We start from the raw sequence: 22,157 nt of genomic DNA, 5'->3' as shown, positions 1-22,157 counted from the left end.
CTAATTGTCCACGTTTACTTAGCTCTATAAAGTGAAACTATCTGTGCCTTATTTGTGCTATGCATTTTAAGCCAAATGCATCCACCTGTGCTCTTTGTACAAATAAAGTTTATAAACTTACCTCCAGTATCATTACACTTGTGCATTTTGCTATAATAATTTTGACTTATTTGTTTTTAAATAATGTTTGAACCTGGAATTAACATTAACTACTAAAAAGGCCTGTGATTCATTTAGGAAATAATTAATCAATTGACAACAATCAATTCTACTGGTATTTATTATAACTAAATATGGGACACAAATGTTTAAATTTTTATACATAAAAATTTATAAATATAAAATTTACCTCTTACATTTAATCACCTATTTATTGGTTTTTCCTCCCTAATGGGCTAGGCATTGTGGTGCTGCTTGGGGACACAGTGTACAAGCTGATTTACTCTCCAAAAAAGTACAGAAAATTAAGCGGCAATTACACAATAGTATGATTTTAGAAATGTGTTTTGATGAGAATTCATAAGCATAACATCTGTTTCAGAATTATGGTGTCAGGCAAAGGTTAGCATGTAGCACAAAAACTTATGTCAAAGCAGATATTTGAATGATGAGTTGAGTCAGGTTAATTTTAGAAGTGAAGATGTCACTATAGAAGTATGATAAGATCTAAAGAAGAGAAAAAGAAAGATTATACGCCAGAGATTAAAAGTTTAGTAAGGTTTGTGAGGTCGCAACCTCAGATATGAAACAGAAGAAGATGCCTTTTGAGGTAAGTGATTTAAATTCAGGTAACATTATCAGAATCACTTATTGTTTTAAACTCAACTTGAAATTTTTAATATAGATATAATGGGAAGTGGGGAAAACCTCTAAAATGAAATATATTATTGTATCAAAACAGCACTGGAATAAGGACAAACTTTTTGACTAATAGAGGTCAGAATAGAACACCCAAGTGACTATATAACCAAGAACATAGACAAGTAACTTGAAAAAGTTCTTGTAAACACGAAATGAATAAAGACAAACTCTTTGTCAAATGGTGTTGGGACAATTGTATAATAATGTAAAAGAAATTAATGCTGGATTCATATCTCATGACTTACAAAAAAACCTCAAGCGAATCAGAAAAAATTGAGATCATATTTGAATCTCTAAAGTACTTTGAAAAAATATAGGAAGAACGTTCAAGGCATAGACCTTAAAGCAGTCTTCAAATATTCTGCTAATCGCAAAGGCTACAGAATCAAAACTAAACAAATAGGACACACTAAGTTACTGTATGTAAAAAGAAAAATGACTAATAGTAAAATACAGTTGACTGAGCTGGAAATATATTTGCAATCAACAATCAGGTAAATGTGTATATAAAGTACTTAGAAAGATAAATGCCCCCAAAATGTAAAATTCCTCGCCAAAAAATGGAAAAAGGAAATAACCAGATTGCTTTCTGAACAAGATCAGTAGATGGCCAACAGGACATGATAAAATTCTCATCACCTCTTAATATTAGGGATATCTAAACAAGATGAAAATAAGATATCATATACCAGTGATAATGACACATATCAAAAATACTGGAAACAATGTGTTAGCTGGGATGTGGTATTAAAGGAATTCTTATACACTAGCAGTGGGAATGTTGAATGGTTCAACCTCTGTGGAAAAAAGTATGGAAAGTTTTCTATAAATTCAGAAATGAGATGCTATATAATCAAGCAATACTACATTTGAGTATATCTTTCCTAGAAAAAATAGCATTCATTTAAAAGGACATATACACACCATATGCACAAATATACTTTCATTGCAACACTAAGTACAATAGCTGAGTTAAAATTAACCTAGATGTCCAACAAAAAATAAATGTAATATGAATATGTGATACATGTATACAATGGAATACTACATAGCTACAAGGAATGATTCAATTATGTAATTTGCTATAAAATGGATTGAATTAAAAGATATAATATTAAATGAAGTAAGCCAAAATAGGAGTGATAAAGGATGATATCACTTATATGTAGTATTTAGAATAACTAGATAAAGGAATAAATTGCTTTAAATGGAAGTTGCCTAAAACATTCTTGGCCCTAGTAGGGGTCCTCAAACTAAAGTCTTCGGACCACATGCAGCCTTCAAAGACATTTGCAGCTCACTGCAAATGAGTTTTTGCCACCACTGCCTGTTCTGCTTAGTGGCCAACTCCTCTTCGGGCAGAGTTCACATGAGTAGAATTTGCACCACATTCTCCCAACCCTCCTTTACTCTATCTCTCTACTCCTCCTTCCATTCTTAGGCAGGGTATTCAAAGACTGCTGAAAGTGTAGGACAGGTTTATAGACATGACAGTAAAAACAAAAAAAAATTACTAGCTAGTGCTTGTTTTCAACATGAATCAAATTATCTTATTTGATGACTAAAAATAAAATAATCATAATGGCGCTGTCTTCTAATGGGATTATATGTCGTTAAGGATTTTAAGATTGTATAGTAGTATTACAGACTACAGAAGACATCAGCACGGGGCCAGGAAGGTGGCACTAGAGGTAAGGTGTCTGCCTTGCAAGCTCTAGCCAAGGAAAGATCTGCGACCGCGGTCTCCGGGTGTCCCATATGGTCCCCCCAAGCCAGGGGCGATTTCTGAGCGCATAGCCAGGAGTAACCCCTGAGCGTCAAACGGGTGTGGCCCAAAAACCAAAAAACAAAACAAACAAAAAAAAAAAAACACGTCAGCTACAGATATATCAAATAACTTCCTTCTATCATTGAAATACAGGAAAAATACCTTGTCAAAAACGATTAGTACCTTCCAAGACTCTGAATATTGATATTGCTCCCAAATATCTTTCTTTTTTATTAAATATATTTTTATTTAAGTAACATGATCATATTTGGGTTACAGTCATAACCAGAACACCCCCCTTCACCTGTGCAACATTACTCCCCTCCCCCTTCCCATCCCCTGCCTGTATTAGAGACAGGCATTCTACTACAGTAATTTGTTTTTAAGTTCAGTAAGTTGTATTTTTTTCCTTAAAGGATAAGAGTAAAAAAATATAGTAAAGGTGTGATAGTGGCAATCGCCAATGTTTGCATAGGTCCAGAAAAATGGAGAAAATGGGAAAAAATTCCTTGACCTGATTACAAAAAGACCTCACCCCAGAAGTTTATTGGCATAAGACAGACTCTGGGTTCCAGGCATACCTTGTCAAAAATTATTAGTACCTTCCAAGATTCTGAACATTGATATTGCTCCCAGATATCTTTCTTATTAATGGTTTTTATATTAATAGCAAAAATGTTTCTTTCTCATTCCAAGTACACCTTTGATTCAGTAAATAAATCAAGATGTTAGGAAAACTTTTCTTCGATGGGCTTTTTAATGGGAGGGGAGAGAAGAGGTAACCTCAGAAATGTTTAAGGATCTCTTCTGAAGATATTTGGTAGAGTCTTTGCCTTGCACACAACTAGCCTGGACAGGCATGGGTTCAATCCCTGGCATTTATATATTTCCCAAGTCTGCCAGGAGTGATATCTGAGCACAGAGCTAGAAGTAACCCCTGAGTGCTGCAATGTGTGGCCCCAAAAAAACAACCAAACGAAAACCCAAAAAAAAAATTATAAAAAGTATTTTCTCATTCTAATCTTCCAAACATAGATGACAATGAAAAGACATTGATTAGGAGGACTAGTACTCTGTACGAAAGATATTATTTAGCAGATTCTGGTGATGTGAGGAAAAAAAGTGTATGAGTGTCCTCTGGAAAAGATATTCAAAAAGTTCACTGTTGAATTCTAAAATATTATCATGTATAAAAACCATGTGATAAAAACCAATTACACTAGTTGATATACTCACTTTAGTTTGTTTAACGACACACTCTCCAAATATAATCGAATATCAAAAATATATGTTAAAAAGAAAGCAAAAATTAATCAAAATCACTAAAAATTAGTTGCCTTTTAATATTAAAAGTATATTTAGTTTAGCCATCAATAAAATGTTGACTCAGTATTTTCTGTAATATAAGCAAATAGTTAATTATAAAAATTTATTTCTCATTTGAGTGAAATAATTATTTTAATTAGACATATACTTGGATTTTCTTCTTAGAAATACTTGGTAGAGGAGCTATAAGCCTGAGAAATGTTCATTGTTCTATCAAGCTAAAATATTTCTAATGTGTTAATATTTAAAGTATTTTAATATAAACATGGCTTTTACTGTTTAAGTTTTATTTTAATGACAATTTTTATGAGTTTATAGTTCTATATTATAAGAAACTTGTAAATTTGTTTTACTTTAACAAAATCCTCAAGATATTTTTAATATCAAAGTGTATTTAACAATATATTTTCATATTCTTTTAACTAACATTTGTTGGTAATTTTGCATAAGCTTGGCTACCTCAGGCATTGGTATTATTTGCTTCCTTTAATTTGAAAGGGTGCTAGATTTTGACTGAAGTTGTCCATTAATATGTTAAACAATTTCATCTTGTTGGCCTATTTGTAAGGAGTTCATTCAACACAAGAATTTCTTGTATTTCAGTATAGATTTCCAATTATCCTAATTTGGTATTTGCCACTTCACCAATCTATATGTTCTTAAATAAGTATATCTGGAAACAGAGATTACTGACATGTTAAATGTTTGTCCAGAGAGTTTAGGAATTAGTAAATGAGATTACTGAGAAACTGATGTAAATCATTCTCCACAATACTATATGTAGTATAATAAACAAGGAAATAAGAAAAGATTTTCCTTTTATGTAGCCAAGAATTTAGTACCCTTATTAGCCTACCCTTCAGTGCTTTAGATAAAACAAACAAAAAAAACAAAACTCTGAAGTATTTTATGACTTTTTTATTTCTGTAATATTATATAATTATTTACATATTTTAATAATATATATTATTTATTTCCTTCAACGCTTTTAGATTTAGTCTAAAATTACGCTAGTGATTATGTTTCTACCGATAGCAGATTATGTTACCTCAGACCCATCTGAAAAGTTATACTGTCTATAGATTTCTTAAATTTTTATTTTTTGCCTTTTTTGTACTCAATTTGAGGATTCCAAAAAGCTAAAAAGGTACACATATAGTCCAATTAACACCAGAGTTCCCAGGATGGTATCATTTTTCAAAGATGCATTTAACTTTGTTTGCTCAAATCTATCACAAAGCTCATGATTTCAAATTAGACAAAAAAGGATTTTAACCATCCAAATCTTATTTAATCTGAGAACTGTGTTGGAACTGTTTCCCCAAATGTATTCTAAAAAGGATTTTTCCTAAACTCCTCCATTCAATAAGAGATTATTAGTTTTGAAATAAATTTGATTTTACCACTTAATATATTTTAGGGGTTTTTCACAGCTAGATTTATCGCAGATAGACATAGACAATTATATTCTATATGACACTATGATTAATAATAAACAAAATTTTGTTCACTTTAAGCTACTTTTAATGATGATATATTAAGTTGTGAATTAAACTTTGACAGCCTACTAAGCAGAACCTTGTTTCAGAAATTTGTCATCACTTTTTCTTTCAGAAGAAAAAATATTTTGAATTCCTGTTTTTTAAAAGACTATTATTATCCATAATCTTATTTTCATTTTTTAAATATATAAATCTTTATTTAAGCACCATGATTGCAGGCAAGTTTGTAGTTGGGTGTCAGTCATAAACAGAATACTCCCCTTTACCAGTGCAACATTCAAATCACCAATGCTCCCCCCCTGCCTGTATTTGTGACAGGCAATCTGCTTCTCTCATTCTTTAACATTGTCATGCTAGCTGTTAGTGCAGTTATTTCCTTAACAGCATTCACCACTCTTTGTGGTGAGCTTCCAATTGTGAGTCAGTCCTTCCGACCCTTCCAGTCCTTAACTCTATTGTCTCTGGGCAATATTACAGTAATGTCTTTAATCTTTCTCAAAACCCATAGATGAGTGAGACTATTCAGTGTCTCTCTCCCTCTAACTTACTTCACTCAGCATAATAGATTCCATGTATATCCATGTATAAAAAATTTCATGACTTCATCTTTCCTTACAGCTGCATAATATTCCATTGTGTATATGTACCACAGTTTCTTCAGCCATGCATCTGTTGAAGGGCATGTTGGTTGTTTCCAGAGTCGGTTATTGTAAATAGTGCTGCAGTGAACATAGGTGTGAGAAAGGGATTTTTGTATTGTATTTTTGTGTTCCTAGGGTATATCCCTAGGAGTGGAATAGCTGGATTATATGAGAGTTCAATTTCCAGTTTTAGAGGAATCTCCATATTGTTTTCCATAAAAGCTGGACTAGACAGCATTCCCACCAGCAGTGAATAAGAGTTCCTTTCTCTCCACATTTTGTTTGACAACATTAGGACAGCTTAAGAAAATCATTTAAGTAGTTTGTTCCACCCATTCTGTGGCCAACCAGTAGCAGAACAAATTTCAGAGTGAGTTCATAGTCTAGTTTGTAACTGGAAACTTCTGGGCAAGTTCAAAGTGACCTTTAGCCTTCAAGCTTCCAGCTTCTTCAGGGCCCAACTAACAGCATTTCTGGGAGCTTAGGCAATCTACTCACCCTGTTATTTCTCCTCAGTTTGTTAACTAACTTTCTGGCATAACGTATATTTTATGTTTTGTTATGTTTTTTGTTTTGTTTTGTTTTTGCTTGTTTGTTTAAATAATATCTTTATTTAAGCAACATTATTAAAAAAATATTTGTTGTTGGGTTTTAGTGATAAAAATAACAACACCCTTCAACAGTACAACATTCCCGCCACCAATGCCCATCATTTCCCTCCTCTCCTACCCCCTGGCTATATTTGAGACAGACATTATACTTCTGTCACTCATTACCATTGTCATAATTGTTAGTATAGTTATTTCTATAATTGCACTCACCACTCTCTGTGGTAAGCTTCATATCATGGCCTGGTCCTTCTAGTCCTCATCTCTATTTTCTCTGGGTAACTGTATTGTCTCTGGGTAATTGTATCTATTTGTTTTTGAGTTTCCACAATATGTCTGTTGGTCAGGCTTTAAGTCTTTATGGGATCATGAGAAATCAAGTCATATGTGCACAGATAAGACAAAATCACTATTAAAAAGCAAATGTTAGTGGCCAGATAACTCTAATGAGAGTCTGTAACCAATAGTTGACAGCAAGTTAAGTAGGCTACTATTTTAAGAGGCTGTTGGTTAATCCTGGGCTAATTAACCACACATATTCTGAGTTCTAGAAAGCTATGAGTTTGGTTATTAAAGTGAAGTTGCCAGCAAAAGGAGTGGCTTATACCATAGCAGAAAATTTAGCACAGCTCACTTGTCAGTTATCCTGATAATATGGCAGCAACCACCAGGTTTTCCAGAACTATGATTGCATCAGCTCCCAACAGTGTTTATTTTTAAGGTTCTCTTCATAATTAAATTGTAAAAAAACATAATTTTCTTTTGGTAGTCATTTGAAAATCAAGATTGGTAATGCATAAACAGCAGTTTGTCGTAAGAATTGTAAAAGGTTTCTTTTTCTTTATTTATATAATACCCTGAAAAGTTGTAGACATTACTAAAGTTTTCTCATAATTCCATAGGAGCCAAAGTATGAAATCTTTATGTGGAGATAAAGTGGAAAACATATCTAAAATCTTCCCAATTAACTCTATAAATTACTTTGATTTAGGCTGGACTGAGAGTGTAGCACGTAGGGCACTTTCATTAGTTGCAGGTGACATTGGTTTAATCTTTGGTACTTATATGTTTCCTGAGTTTGCAAGTGTGATCCCTGAATATAGAGCCATGAATAAGTGCTGAGCATTGCCATGTGTATACTTCTATGTATATTATATATGTATGTGTGTATATATAACGTATAATAATTATTAATGATTAAAAATAAAAGACTGATATTAAACCACATATAAATATAAGACTTTTATTTGTAGATAATATATAGAGGAAAGGCAAATATGATTTAATTGACTGAATAATGCTTTGCATATGAGAAGCCTTAGGTTAATATTTGACACTGAAATGTACCCAGAAGATGGCCTGACATGACCCCCTAGCAAAGAGTCATGAGTCTGCCCTGATCACCAGAGTTTTGACTCAAAAACTTTAAATTAAATAAAAGTAAATAATATGTAGAATTGTAAATAAAATTGAAAGGTCAAAATATTTTACTATAAAAAGCTCAGAAATGTTAAATTATTAGTTTCACACATAAAGTCAATGCATAGCTATTTCTTTTTTTTATTTAACAAATTTTATTACATACATGATTGTATTTGGGTTTCAGTCATGAAAAGAACACCACCCATCACCAGTGCAACATTCCCATCACCAATGTCTCAAATATCCCTCCTCTCCACCCAACCCCTGCCTGTACTCTAGACAGGCTTTCTATTTCCCTCGTACATTCTCATTATTAGGATAGTTCAAAACATAATTATTTCTCTAACTAAACTCATCCCTGTTTGCGGTGAGCTTCATGAGGTGAGCTGTAACTTCCAGCTTTTTTCTCTTTTGTGCCTGAAAATTATTATTGCAAAAATGTCTTTAATTTTTCTTAAAACCCATAGATGAGTGAGACCATTCTGCGTCTTTCTCTCTCTCTCTTTCTGAATTATTTCACTCAGCATAATAGATTCCATGTACATCCATTTATAGGAAAATTTCATGACTTCATCTCTCCTGACAGCTGCATAATATTCCATTGTGTATATGTACCACAGTTTCTTTAGCCATTCATCTGTTGAAGGGTATCTTAGCTGTTTCCAGAGTCTTGCTATGGTAAATAGTGCTGCAATGAATATAGGTGTAAGGAAGGGATTTTTGTATTGTATTTTTGTGTTCCTAGGGCATATTCCTAGGAGTGGTATAGCTGGATCGTATGGGAGCTCGATTTACAGTTTTGGGAGGAATCTCCATATTGCTTTCCATAAAGGTTGAACTAGTCGTCATTCCCACCAGCAGTGGATAAGAGTTCCTTTCTCTCCACATCCCCGCCAACACTGCTTGTTCTCATTCTTTGTGATGTGTGCCAATCTCTGGGGTGTGAGGTGGTACCTCATAGTTGTTTTGATTTAATGCATAGCTATTTCTACTTATCTTTCTACTCTTCTGCTTGTTTTATTAAAAATTAAATGTTGATTTTAAATGTAAACCATCAAATGTTTCACTAGCTATTATACAATAATTTTTCTATTACTACCCTAATTTGGTAAGTAAAAATGATAACTAACATAATTTTAAAGTAATGATGTATATGTTTCTGGATCATTTAACTTTATATCAATTTTATTATTTTTTATTTAATTGATAATGCTATATAAGCATTATAAGATACCTTCAGGTATGTCTTATTAAAATATGTATATATGTATATATATTAAAGATAACACATTAATTTGACTATTGAAATTTCAATTTTATTCTTCACCATAAAATGACGTTTAAAATTTTCAAAAATTTTATAGGGCAGAGGAAAGAACTTAAAGAGGTGAGTGCATTTATTTTTTGCAGGAGTTTCAGTTCTATACTCAGCACCATATGGACACTGAAGACCTTCATGGATGAGCACTCTAAGCCCTCAGATGGAAACAACACATACATCTCTTAATGTGGCTCCTTGAAAAATGTGTTTTTCTTCAAAAACATCCTTTATTGATAAAATGTAATTGTGGATTATAATTAAGTATCTTTTTATCTATCTGACTTTTCCTAGTGTCATGTCTGACATGGATGGTATATATGTGTTGATATCTAAATGCAGCTGATGAATACTTGCCTCTTAAATATGATTCTAATCTTTGAGAGTCACTAAAGATCTGATGTAAGCACAATTAAATTTTTAATATATTTATTTTAATCATAGTGGCTTACATATCATTGGCAATAATATTGTAGGTACATATTAACATAAAAACAGGGGAGTTCCCATCACTGAATTGTCCTCCCTCCACCTCCGCTCCCATCTTACCTCCCATATCCTCCTCCCTCACCCCCGGGGCTGCTAGAATAAGTGGTCCCCTCTGTTCCTAGTTTACTACTTACAGGTCCTACACCTGTTTGGTCTTGGTACCTCCCTTATTTCTCTCTCTAATTGGGAAGCGGGACTAGATAGTTCAAGTTCTGTGGCTTTGTTTGAAGAAGAGAAAGGTACTAAACTGGGGGGGGGGGGTCAAATACGCCAAAAATGGGCACAGTCCTTCTGGAGGCTCTCATCCTAGGTTTGAGAGACGAAGGGTAAAAAGGAGGGTGAAACACCACAACAGTACAAAAAGAAGTGTCATATAAAACATCCAGTGAACACTCCAACAATAAAGATAAGCACCACATAAAGGCCATGGTCTTGAGATAAAAAAAACATGGCAGAGCACATGAAAGAAGAAAAGAAGAAAAAAAAAACAAATATAAATGGAGACAACAACTTCAATAACCACACCAAAACAAAGAAATTGACAAAACTAGATAAATAACTAAAAAAGAAAATTGTTTTGTGCTTTTTTGCCTTTTTTTTTTTTTTTTCTTCCCTCCTGCACAGGCACAATAAATAATTGTGTCATTCGGGAAGGAATTCCCTTGGCCTAAGAGATACAGGGTATATTGTCATGGGATTAACTATAGACTCCTGTCAGGTTCATTTACTCTCCCCTTGGTGCTTTTGTGGTGTATGGAAGACTTCTGCTCCGTCCTGGGTGATAAAATCAGACCTCTGTATCTAGAGATCTCGGTGTCTGCACAGGTCAGGGATTGGAACTTATGATGAAGTCTTTCTTTGTGGTTCTAGAAATTCTGTTCCTCAGTGTCATTTTAATCCTTCTTCTGTGGTTGGTGGTCTTGGTCTTTGCGCAAACGAGGGTGGTGCCTGAGATAGCGTCTTTCCTTATGTTTCCAGAAGACCCATTCCGTTGTAATTCTCTCAGACAGACCTCTGGAACTAGAGGTCATGGTTGTTGAAGCACAATTAAATTAATAGACAATCCATATTGTGTGGTAATGTGAGTATTGTGATAGTGACATTTTGTGATGCCCGACGCTGGTGAACAGAGATAAGTAAATCTAAAACATTGTGCAGAATTAGAAGATTAAAATCTAGTTTTAAAATACATATTGTTTTTTTCTGAAACAGTCTAAATATTTAAGATGTTTCACAAGACATATAAATATACCAATTTCAATAGCAAATTAAAATAAAATATCCATTACAAATATGCTATTTAAGAGTTCGCAAAACAGCTTAAGATCATTCTCCCTGTAGGGACACCTTATCTGATCACACTTCAGACATGCCTGTTGTTGGCAAATATCACCACACCTACAAATGCGCTTGCCATTTTCAAACACTGCCTTCTTCCAGAAGGCCCAGCAACTGAGTATATGTTCCTAATTGAACTGAAAGTACATGCCCCTAATTGAAAGTATCGTAGATTTTAATTTCGGAAAACTTCATTTGTTTGATGCTATCATTCCAAAACAAACACCTCAATTTAACAAAATTGACATATAACAGCTAAAGCTTACTAAAACTTCCATTTTATTAAAGACTTCTTACGTGATACAATAATTTTCACAAATGAGCTAGCTAGTTTTTCTTTTATTCATAATGTTATCTTCGCTTTTGCTTCAGTAATTTTTTTCACCTATCTGGAAACAATATATTATGATCAACTATGTAAATCATGTGATGCAATTTATTTACGTAAACAAAATTTTATAAAGAGCATTCTTCCACTTATTCTATTGCCAAGAAATGGAGGATATCAATATCTATATATATTTTATATAAGACATATATTTGTATAAGATATATATATATAAAATCTTGCAATTTACTAAAATTTGGATGGAATTGGAATTTTAGTGGTCAACTTAATGTGATATAAATCATTTTAAGAGAAATGTCAGAAGAAATACAAATACTGAATGACCACACTGAGTTGTGAGACATAGAAAAACTAAAAATAAGAATAGAGAACATCATTTTATTAAAAAAAAAACTTCAGTTTTTTATTACAAAACTGATATTACCAAGCAGTGGGAAGAGAGAATAGATGATATGAGAAGGAAGCCAAGCAATGAAACAAAGACTGTTATGATGGTGGTGTTGAGGAAAATTGACAGCATACATCAAAGCCACAAACATTAATTGTAATTAATGATGAGAATTAAGTAAATATGAAACACAAATTCATTAATGCTATTTGCATAAGAAAAATTGTTGATTATAATTTTTTAACACATTTATACATGTAAACATATAATTGTTACCATATTTATTGAAGATCCTAAATGTGTATTTTTCCTTGTTGATGAAAACTGGTATGTTTACAAACATATGAAAAACATGCAATGGTGTAAAAATGTTAATAATATTATCTATAATACTAGGTAAATATCATAAACATAGACTCACAGTAAATGAGTAAACTTGCATTTAATCTCAGAATAAGATTAATAATGTCATAGTATCAACTTCATTTTATAAATGTTAAAAAAAGTTTAGTGAATAATTTCTTTAAATATAGGCATTTTATAAGGTGCGAGCATGTTCTAGAAAAACTGATTCATAATAATAATCTAGTTTTCATAAAATGAGAACCAATATAAATGTTATTTTCCTTTTTACTTTATGAAAGTAAGTTTTGTTCAGATTGTATGTATTATTTTAAAATCGTTGAGAAATCATCAGCCATTATGCAAACACAAATTTTCCAGGGAATATAAAAGAATGCAATGTGTCTCAATTGTTACAGAAATCCAGATATTTAAATTTCTACAGAACATGTGTATTGAACAGATGGCACTGAAAAACTGTTTTTTTTTTTATTAAACTTCTCTGAGTTTGAAGAAATAATAGACTTTAAAGAATTACTCAGCTCTTGCCACACAATAAATTCTCAATTTCAAAAGTGGTTGTGATTTTGAAAGTGTTGTAGTTTTGTAAGTATGTTTTCGAGTGCAAAGTGTCTCAATGATAAAGTAATTGATTCGTTTTCCTAAAAGTATAAAACAAACTAGGTAGACTCAGAACCAATCACAAAATTGGTGTTTCAGGAATAATGCAGTGGGTTTCTGTGATGACTATCATTCATGTTTTGGGTACATCAGATTCTATAAATTAGCGTTCATAATGTGTTCTATTATATTGCTTCTGAAATGATGGACAGCATGACTATCAGGAAAACCTAGTTGATGACTTAAATTTGAAGCTAAGTACATTCACTTCTCATATATTTAGATAATTATAAAATATTAGTAAAATATTTTAAAAATAGAAATTATTCTCAAGCTGATAAAAAAAAATGACTGTAACTATCAGAGTAACAAGTCCACATTCAAAGAAGTAAGTTCACTAAATATAAAATACCCATGAGGAAAAATAAAATATATACACAAATAAAAATATATACACAAATATCAGTCAAATCTAGATATTTTGTAGATGGGTCAAATGTTTATTAAAATGACAACTACAGTTAACATGATCATGTTTTAAATTTCACTATACAATTTTCATATAATAATATATATAAAATAAAATGACAACTACATTTGTTAAAATATATCTGTTAAATACTTATATTAATAGAAGCACTCTGAAATAATGTATTATGAAATAAAATATTTGTCTTAAAAATTGTTATGTTAAAAATATAAGAAAAACTTTACCAGGTTGTTAGTATAGAGAAATGTGAAATAAGAATTATGTACTAAAGACTCAGCTGGGAAGAAGTATCTCTTTAGTTGATAAAATAGAGGCTGGAAGATAGAGAAATAAAAAGCAAAGACACTGTGAAAGATTGGCTCATGCATAATGATACGTTCATGAAAATAAAGAAGAAACACATTTTCTGTATTTTTCCTTACCAGTTAGTTGTGCATTCTCAAAGCTTTCTCTGGGACAATTTATATTCTTTATGAAAAACAAGTCTTCGTAGCCTGATATGAATGTTAGTAAGTTCTCTGGACATCTTACAGAAATAACAGTAAATTAAAATTTTAGGAAGAAAACACATTTCCTATACTTCTATAACTCCATCAACTCTCTTGTCTATATAATAAACTCATCATTCACATTTTAGTTAAAATGTATAAAACTCTGCTTTCCACCAAGATCCCTGAAGAACTGTTAAAAGAAAGCAAGGTTTAAATCGCATACATTTTATAGCAACTGAGAGCCAATATACATAGAGACTGAATGGTAAGAAAAAACATTGTTACTAGCAAGGCAATAATATAGAAAATACAATTATGCAATGTGGAATAAATAAGAATAATGGTGTCTTTATTAAATACTTATAAATAAGATTTTTGTTTTTGGATCACACCCGGAAAGCATTCGAGGGTTACTCCCTAGATCTGCACTCAGAAATTACTCCAGCCAGACTGGAGGGACATATGGGATGTCAGAGTTCAAATCCTAGTGGGCCTTGTGCAAGGCAAAGACCCTACCCACTGTACTGTCACTCCAGCCCAAAACGATAGCAAAGCAATTAGGGCTCTTGCCTTTTATGTGGCTGACCGTGGTTTGATCACTCATATCCCATATAGTCCCCTGAGCACCATCAGCTATGGCCCCCAAACCAAAAAGAAAATAATAGTAATAATAATAATAATAATAATAATAATAATAATAATAATAATAATATAAAAAGAAAATAATGAAGCAGTGTTTGTCAGGTTATCAGACTTCAGAGATAGATCTATGCATGTATGTACAAATAATAATGTTATTAGAAATTAAATGTAGTGAACAAATGAAAATGTTAAAATGCAACAAATTTGTAATTTGAAGTTCCTGTTTTTGCAAATAAGTCTTTTTTAAAATTTAAACTATTGTGATTTACAAAGTTATTTATAGTTGAGATTTAGATATACAGTATTTCAGGATCAATCCCACCATCAGTGTCAACCTTCCTCCATCAATATTCCCAAAATTTATCCTGTGCCACAACCTATTGCTCTAACCTGCAAACATAGCAGGCACCATTTCAAATGTGGTTGTTAAAGTTTGGGTCTCATAATTTCATTGTTGTTGAAACCGGCTTAGATATTTAGTTCTGGCCTCTTTTTTTTTTTTTTTTTTGGTTCTTTGGGCCACACCCTGTGAGGCTCAGAAATCGCTTCTGGCTTGGGGGACCATATGGGATGCTGGGGTAATTGAACTGCGGTCTGTCCTAGGTCAGCTGCTTACCAAGCAAATGCCCTACTGCTGCGCTACCACTTTGGCCCAAAATTCTGGTCTTTCTTAACAGTTACCACTAATGCACCTGATCCCATACCCCCGTCTCTGTCTCCATCCCTCTGCTCAAATATGACTTTCTCCCCACTACATTTCTTTCCTTCTCCTCACTATATTCTCCTTAGATGTTCTCAAAAACCCCTTTTAAGTCATTGAATTTCTTCATGCAATTATCCTAAATACCACATTCAAGTGCTATTATTCTGTATTTATCTTTCTTGTTCTGGCTTACTTAATTTAACATATATTCCATATTCATCCTATTGAAGGGAATTGCATGATTCCATCATGAATAAATTTTTGTAATTTGGGAATACAATGGGAATGAAAATGGGAATTTTTGTAATAGGGAAAGCAGTGCATTCTCATTATTTTAATAGGCCAACTAATTGTGTCTTAAATAAAATAGTGCATTTGGAGTATAATATAAATTTGAAAAAAATGAGTCATCTTTGCTATCCTGATAGGTAAAAATTATTATAAATGTAGAATACAATATTTTGTTTTATGTTGGGATGTACAATAATTGTTGTTTTGGTTATAACATAATGGAAGCTATTTAACAAATCTGAAAGTACCTTTATTTTCCCCAGATTTAAAAATTGAATATAATGTAGGAGGGTTTCAATGAATCAATAAAGATAAATGCAATGAATACCCATAAACAATATAACAAAGTATCTAAGAACAGATGTTCAGTTGGAAATAGGCACCATGAAAGTGCAGGGGTATAGAGGGAGGGTGGGTAGATAGAAAATGTCTTCTGTGGTGGAAAGTGTTCAGCTAAGAAGATTTGGTCATGCTGAAAGGTGGAAAATGTTATGAATTAAATTCTAACAGTACAGGTACTGTAAGCTACAGTGAAAAATATGTATGTGCCTCGTATAGAAGCAATATGGAGGGTAGGATATAATAGTATGTGGGGAGAATTGTGAAGCGAAGTGGACACTGGTAAAAGGATTGTTGCTGAAACATTTTATCTTTGAAAAACAATCATGCATAACTGTAATTTCAAGGTGAATATATAAAAAGTAATATTTTTAAATGAGGGAAAATATAGAAGGGTAAATGCATTTAACTTTGAATTGAAAATTCCAGTGTTCTATTCAATTTAGAAAGGTCATCTGCCATAGCCATCAGAGATCTGCCAGGAGTTTGATATAACTTCGTCCCACATGCAGAAATAATGAATATTGCTTGGGAAATCTGCCTATTTACTCAAAGAGATATAATTCTGACAATTTAAGGTCACACAGCCAGCAAAAGACCTAGAGTTCAACTTCAGTTTACTTGTTTTTCATTTTCAATTATCTTACATTTATATTTCTAGGTAGATTACTATTTTATCTCCTGAAACTTTATTTTTAAGTTTGTACAGTTATAACCCTTTACAGGTTTAAGTCTTAAATTTATGGATTTTTCTATCTAAGGAATATTTTATTAAAATATCAAAGATAATTTAATTTTTCAACTGGGGCACAAAGAAATTAAACTCATGTTTTACTGTATGTCAAAAAATGCAATAACTAGTTTTTTTAAAGGCATATGTGAGTTGAAGAGATAGGATGTGATTCAGGTGTTTGCCATGAACATGAACCATCAGGGTTAGCTTTCCATGACCGTCACACATGGTTCTACAAGCACTGCAAGTTGTGACCACTGAGCAGAGTCAGGTGTGGTCAAAAGCAATGTAAAGTAAACTGAAGGGTGCCATGTTAAGCAAAATACACTAGAAAGATATAAACCAATACCATGATGTAGCTGATATGTGCATAATGAGGAAATAAATAACAACTACAAAAGTCTTTGCAGCCTGATCATATACTGAAAGGGAAAGTCTCACTTTTCCTCTTGCCTACTGTTGCTTGCTGTTCCATTTTAGCTGATTTAAGTCTGCATTTTAGACAATCTTGATAAATCCTGAACCCACTCAGAAAGCATAGCTTACACTTTCCCCACACCATACATTCATTCTCAACTTTTACACACAGGAGCCTGAGTCATTGTTTAAATACCTAGGGAGATGGTCAAATAAATACTTTTGAAGTTCTTAAATAACTAGCTTTGATATCCTAAATTATAATATTGAATGCATGCATGGTGTTATCCTTATTATAGCAACACAAATAAGCCCTAACTTAACAAGACATCTCTGGGCTACAAATGGAAAAATCTCTGAGTACTTTAATAAGTAACACAAAATGTCAGTTTTTCTATTAAAATCCCCACAAAACAAGCCCTACTTCAATTAATCCTATACTAAGTTTTTTTTTCCACATTGGGGAGTTTATTTTCCTTCTGCTTACTTTCCAATTAACATTCATGTTTTCTAATTCTGAGTCTGAGTGTCTTTATTACTCAATATTTTCATTCTTGAAGGTATTGGAGAACCAGGTAACTGTGGAAAAACACTGCCATCATAGCTCTTATATCAGAAATTAGGTGAAGAATAGGGTTGAGGGGAGTTGTCCATATTAGAGAGGTTCTAATATGCTGGGAGAGAAATGATTATGGATGTGATATAAAATAATATATAAAGATTTTTTAAATTGTACCTAAAGCATTTATAGACTTGTAAGTCAAAAGTATCTCAATAAAATTGCTTTTAAATGAAGTACCTAGGAACTTTTTTTATAACAATTGCAGTATTTAAGAATATTATATATAATATTATAACTTTGAATTGCCAAAGATGTTTCTTGTAATAGTATGGGAAGTGCAAGAGGCCTGGATAAAGGACGCTAATGAATATTTAAGACCTGGAACTCTTTCTCCAACAGCATTACATATTATGGTGTTTTAAGAAATTTTTCAGAATAGGAAAATATTTAATTCTGAATTCATAAAATATACAAGTTTTTTAAATATATGTTTAAATTCCTATTATTAAATAGTTTACCTTTTCTGGTATCCCAACAGAAGATTTTGTTGTTGTTGTTGTTGTTTGTTTGTTTTAGTTTTGGGGCCACACCCGTTGATACTCAGGGGACAATTCTGTCTCTGCGATCAGAAATCACTCCTGGCTTGGGGGACCATATGGGATGCCAGGGGATCCAACCGAGGTCAGTCCTAGATCAACCACTTGCAAGGCAAACGCCATACCATTGCACCACCGCTCTGGCACCAGAAGTTTTTTTTTTTTTTTTTTAACTAAATCCTATTTAAATTTTAGTTTTTCATTACATCCTGACAATGAGGAAATGGCAACAACTTGATCTAAGAGCAGTTTCCCTATCTCATCACCAAACAGTAAAATAAAAACAGAAGACACATCATCCTTTGCTTTGTGCAAAAACCAATATTGCTAACTACAGAAGACTGACTTTGACGACCACGACCGGGCAGAACTTATCTTGGGACCAGTAAGCAAGACCCTAGCCTAGGCTTTGGCCTAGAATTTGTATAATCATCAAGTTCTCTAATTCCAGAGGTCTTATTGTTTGTCACTATGTACCTTAAATATTATTGTGAAAGATTCATAATTCACTTTGGCCACAATAAAAATTATAAAAAAATTTAGTTTTTCATTATAGAATAGTATAGGTTAAAATTAACATTTTTTCTGGCATTGATAGAGGTCTTAAAAACCTTCTATGATCTCATCATAATCTAAATTTTATCTGTTATTTTGTGGTGAAGGTATTCATACAGTGGTGTTTAAAGGTTAGGCTCAGGGGGCCATAATGGGAGAAAGGGATTGAACCTGGTAATTTGGCTGTGTGCAATATAAGAGTCCTACCTAATATACTATCACTCTGACTCTTAAGTGTGTTCTTTTTTTTTTCTTTTCTTTTTTTTAATCTTTATTTAAACACCGTGATTACAAACATGATTATAGTTGTATGATTACAGTTATGTAAAGAACACCCCCCTTCACCAGTGCAACATTCCCACCACCAATTTCCCAGATCTCCCTCCTCCCCACCCCCCTACACCTGTACTCGAGACAGCTTTCTACTTCCCTCATTAATTCACATTGTTATGATAGTTTTCAGTGTAGTCATCTCTCCAACTGCACTCATCACTCTATGTGATGGGCTTCATGTCCTGAGCTGCACCTACCAGCCCTCATCTCTCTTGTCTCTGAGATACTGTTAAAAATGCTGGCTTTAAGTGTGTTCTTACAATAACTGGACATAATGAATAAAAGATGAGTTCTTCTGATTATATTTTTTAATTCAGAAAAAATAGTTGGTCAATCACATCTTAGGAAGGACATATATCTGTTTTAGTTCATGATCTATTGTACACAAAAATACATTAAATAATAGTGTCCTGAAGCATAGCTTCCTTAATCTATTTTTTTAATGTTTAAAATTTTTCCTCAGTTGTTTGATTCAGAAGTATGACTTTTTAAAAATAATTCTATGCATGATTAACTTCGTTCTGCTCAAAACCATTTGGCCTTTAAAGATCATTTAAACATCCCCATTACAATTAATTTGTTGGGCTTTATTTTACAATAGATTTTCAGACAGATTCCTGAAAAATAAAGTCTCAAGAGGTTATAGTTTAAAAAAGTAACATTTTATTTTGAAAATTATGTTTCATCCCTATTAAATAACTGCCAAAACATTTGTTCTTTTCTGTCAACTCTACTTTGCCTGAAAGGAAGAAGAACTAAGAACAGGGATAGATTAGTTTGGAGAAATATTTTCAAGGCACCCCTGTAAGCATTTTGTTTCCTTTAGAAACTGTAGCCAAAATTAATTAGATTTGTTTTCCTTTCTGACTCTAGCTTTCTTGGTCCCAGAGAGTTATTGCAGAGACTGGTGTTATGTGTAATAATATTGAATTTCACTGGGCCCATATCAGACCATTATTTTTTAACTGTTACTTTCATAGATGATTTGCTCTACTGTAAAATCATTAAGAATATTCATTAAGTATGCTACTCTTGTAAGAGATCAATACTTCTGAAATAAAAGGCACAGTTATTTGCATTTAATTTCACTCATGTTTTCTTTTAGGCTTTCAGTATTTTGTTTTGAATATACCAGAATAAGTCCTCATGTAATGAGATGGCACCTTGTGTAATGAGCTACTGTTTATTGTTATTCCTGGCAACAGATCCTACAAGGGCAAGGCCTGTTAAATACAAGTGCAAACAGGAGATGCTTCTTCAGTGTGTAGTGAGAACTTATTTGAGCAGAGAAAAAACAATATTTTGCCTCCTGTTTAGTTTTCAGGCCGATTAGAATGGTTCCAACCATTCTGTCTAGAGGCCTGGATCTGTTATGCTTGGCGATTCTTTCCTCTGCAAGTTCACTGATGTTTTTCAATCCTTACAAACTTAAAAGCACAAAGCAGAAAACACTTGCTTCTTATTATGTTAAGTCAGATAAAAAAAAATCAAACTGGACTTAAGGCAGCTTAACCCAATCCACCATGAATTCAACTTACATCATGCTAAAGTAGCAGAGATTTCTCAACTGAACAATTTAAGCAAAAAAAAAAAAAAATTGGTTAGTAGATCAAGTTATTTTTTTCAAGCATTTTGAAAAACTTGTATTAATTTTGGATGTTGTGTATCCATGCTTTTCTAAACATTTACTAAATATTTTCTAAATATTTATATTTATACATAGTTTAATAGATTAGATCTAAAATATTAAAAATACTCAATATTTGACTACTTAAATTTGTGGTAGAGGATGCACAAGAACCTGTAAAGACACTAATTTATTTAAATAAAAAAATAAAGGCATTTAAATAGACAGGAAGTAAAAACATATTCATGCCATTTTAAAGCTTTGCACTTTAAACATTTGATAAAAATATAAATGCTATCTGATTAAGTTGTTTTTAGTGGAAATTGATTTCAATTCTGATAATACTAACATCACTATGTGATTTCAAAGTAATTTTATAAAAACATACTTTTCTGTAATTTCAAATTCAGATGTTGAACATGAGTATATAAAATTCTTAACTTACTCAATAAAAAGAAAATGTTTTATATTTTTACATACATACAATTTAATAAATATGGTACTATTATTATCTGAATATAGAGACTTACAGGTAAATAACCACATTATTTTCTAATTATAGTAGCATCAGAGTTGATTCTGTATAGAAGAGTGATTACATTGCTTCAAAATCTCAGATAAGACCTGGGGATGTGGCTCAATAGTATTTTTTTCTACTACTTTGATTGTTTGTGGGTCTATATTCTCCCAGGTAATACATTGGGGAAAAAATACCAATGAAACACTAAAGAGAATACAATTTTACTTAATTTAATTCCTTAACGAGCAAAGTGAACATATGTAACAGATGCAACATTTACAACACTTCCCTCTAGACATTTCAGAGCTAAGGCAAAAATAGATAACTTTATTGGCGAATATAAAATATTGATTTTTATTCTACACACTTGAGTAATGTTCCTAATAAATGAGTCAATATAAATTAAAAATATCTGAAAATATATGCTTCATCAGAATATTTTAGATTAGATTTTTAGATTAATTTAAATTAATTCATTTTTAGATGAGATTATTCTGTTTCTTTATTTGTTTAGTTTATGGGCCAGGCCTGGCTGTATGCACAGGGTATATTCCTGGCTCTGCGATTAGGGACACATCTAAGAGGCTCTGAGCACCATGTGGCATAGTGAGGGTGAAACATAGGTTAATCAATAGTTGTCCATTTGGTGTACCTTACCCACTTATATTCTTTCTATCCTTATTTTTTATATATATTTTTCACCTATATACTTTCTGGTTTACAACTAAATTAAAAAGTAAAAGATAAATTTTCTTTTTAATAGCATTTATTGAATGATATATAAATAATCATTTTACATAAACATTATAATTTTGAAAAATTAAAGTGCTCCAATAACATGTTATATGTACCCCCATATCTGTTACCTACCTGTAAGATGGCTTT

This window comes from Suncus etruscus, chromosome 8, assembly GCF_024139225.1.
Source record: "Suncus etruscus isolate mSunEtr1 chromosome 8, mSunEtr1.pri.cur, whole genome shotgun sequence".
In the NCBI taxonomy this organism is placed as follows: domain Eukaryota; kingdom Metazoa; phylum Chordata; class Mammalia; order Eulipotyphla; family Soricidae; genus Suncus; species Suncus etruscus.
Note: the sequence above shows the minus strand (reverse complement) of the source record.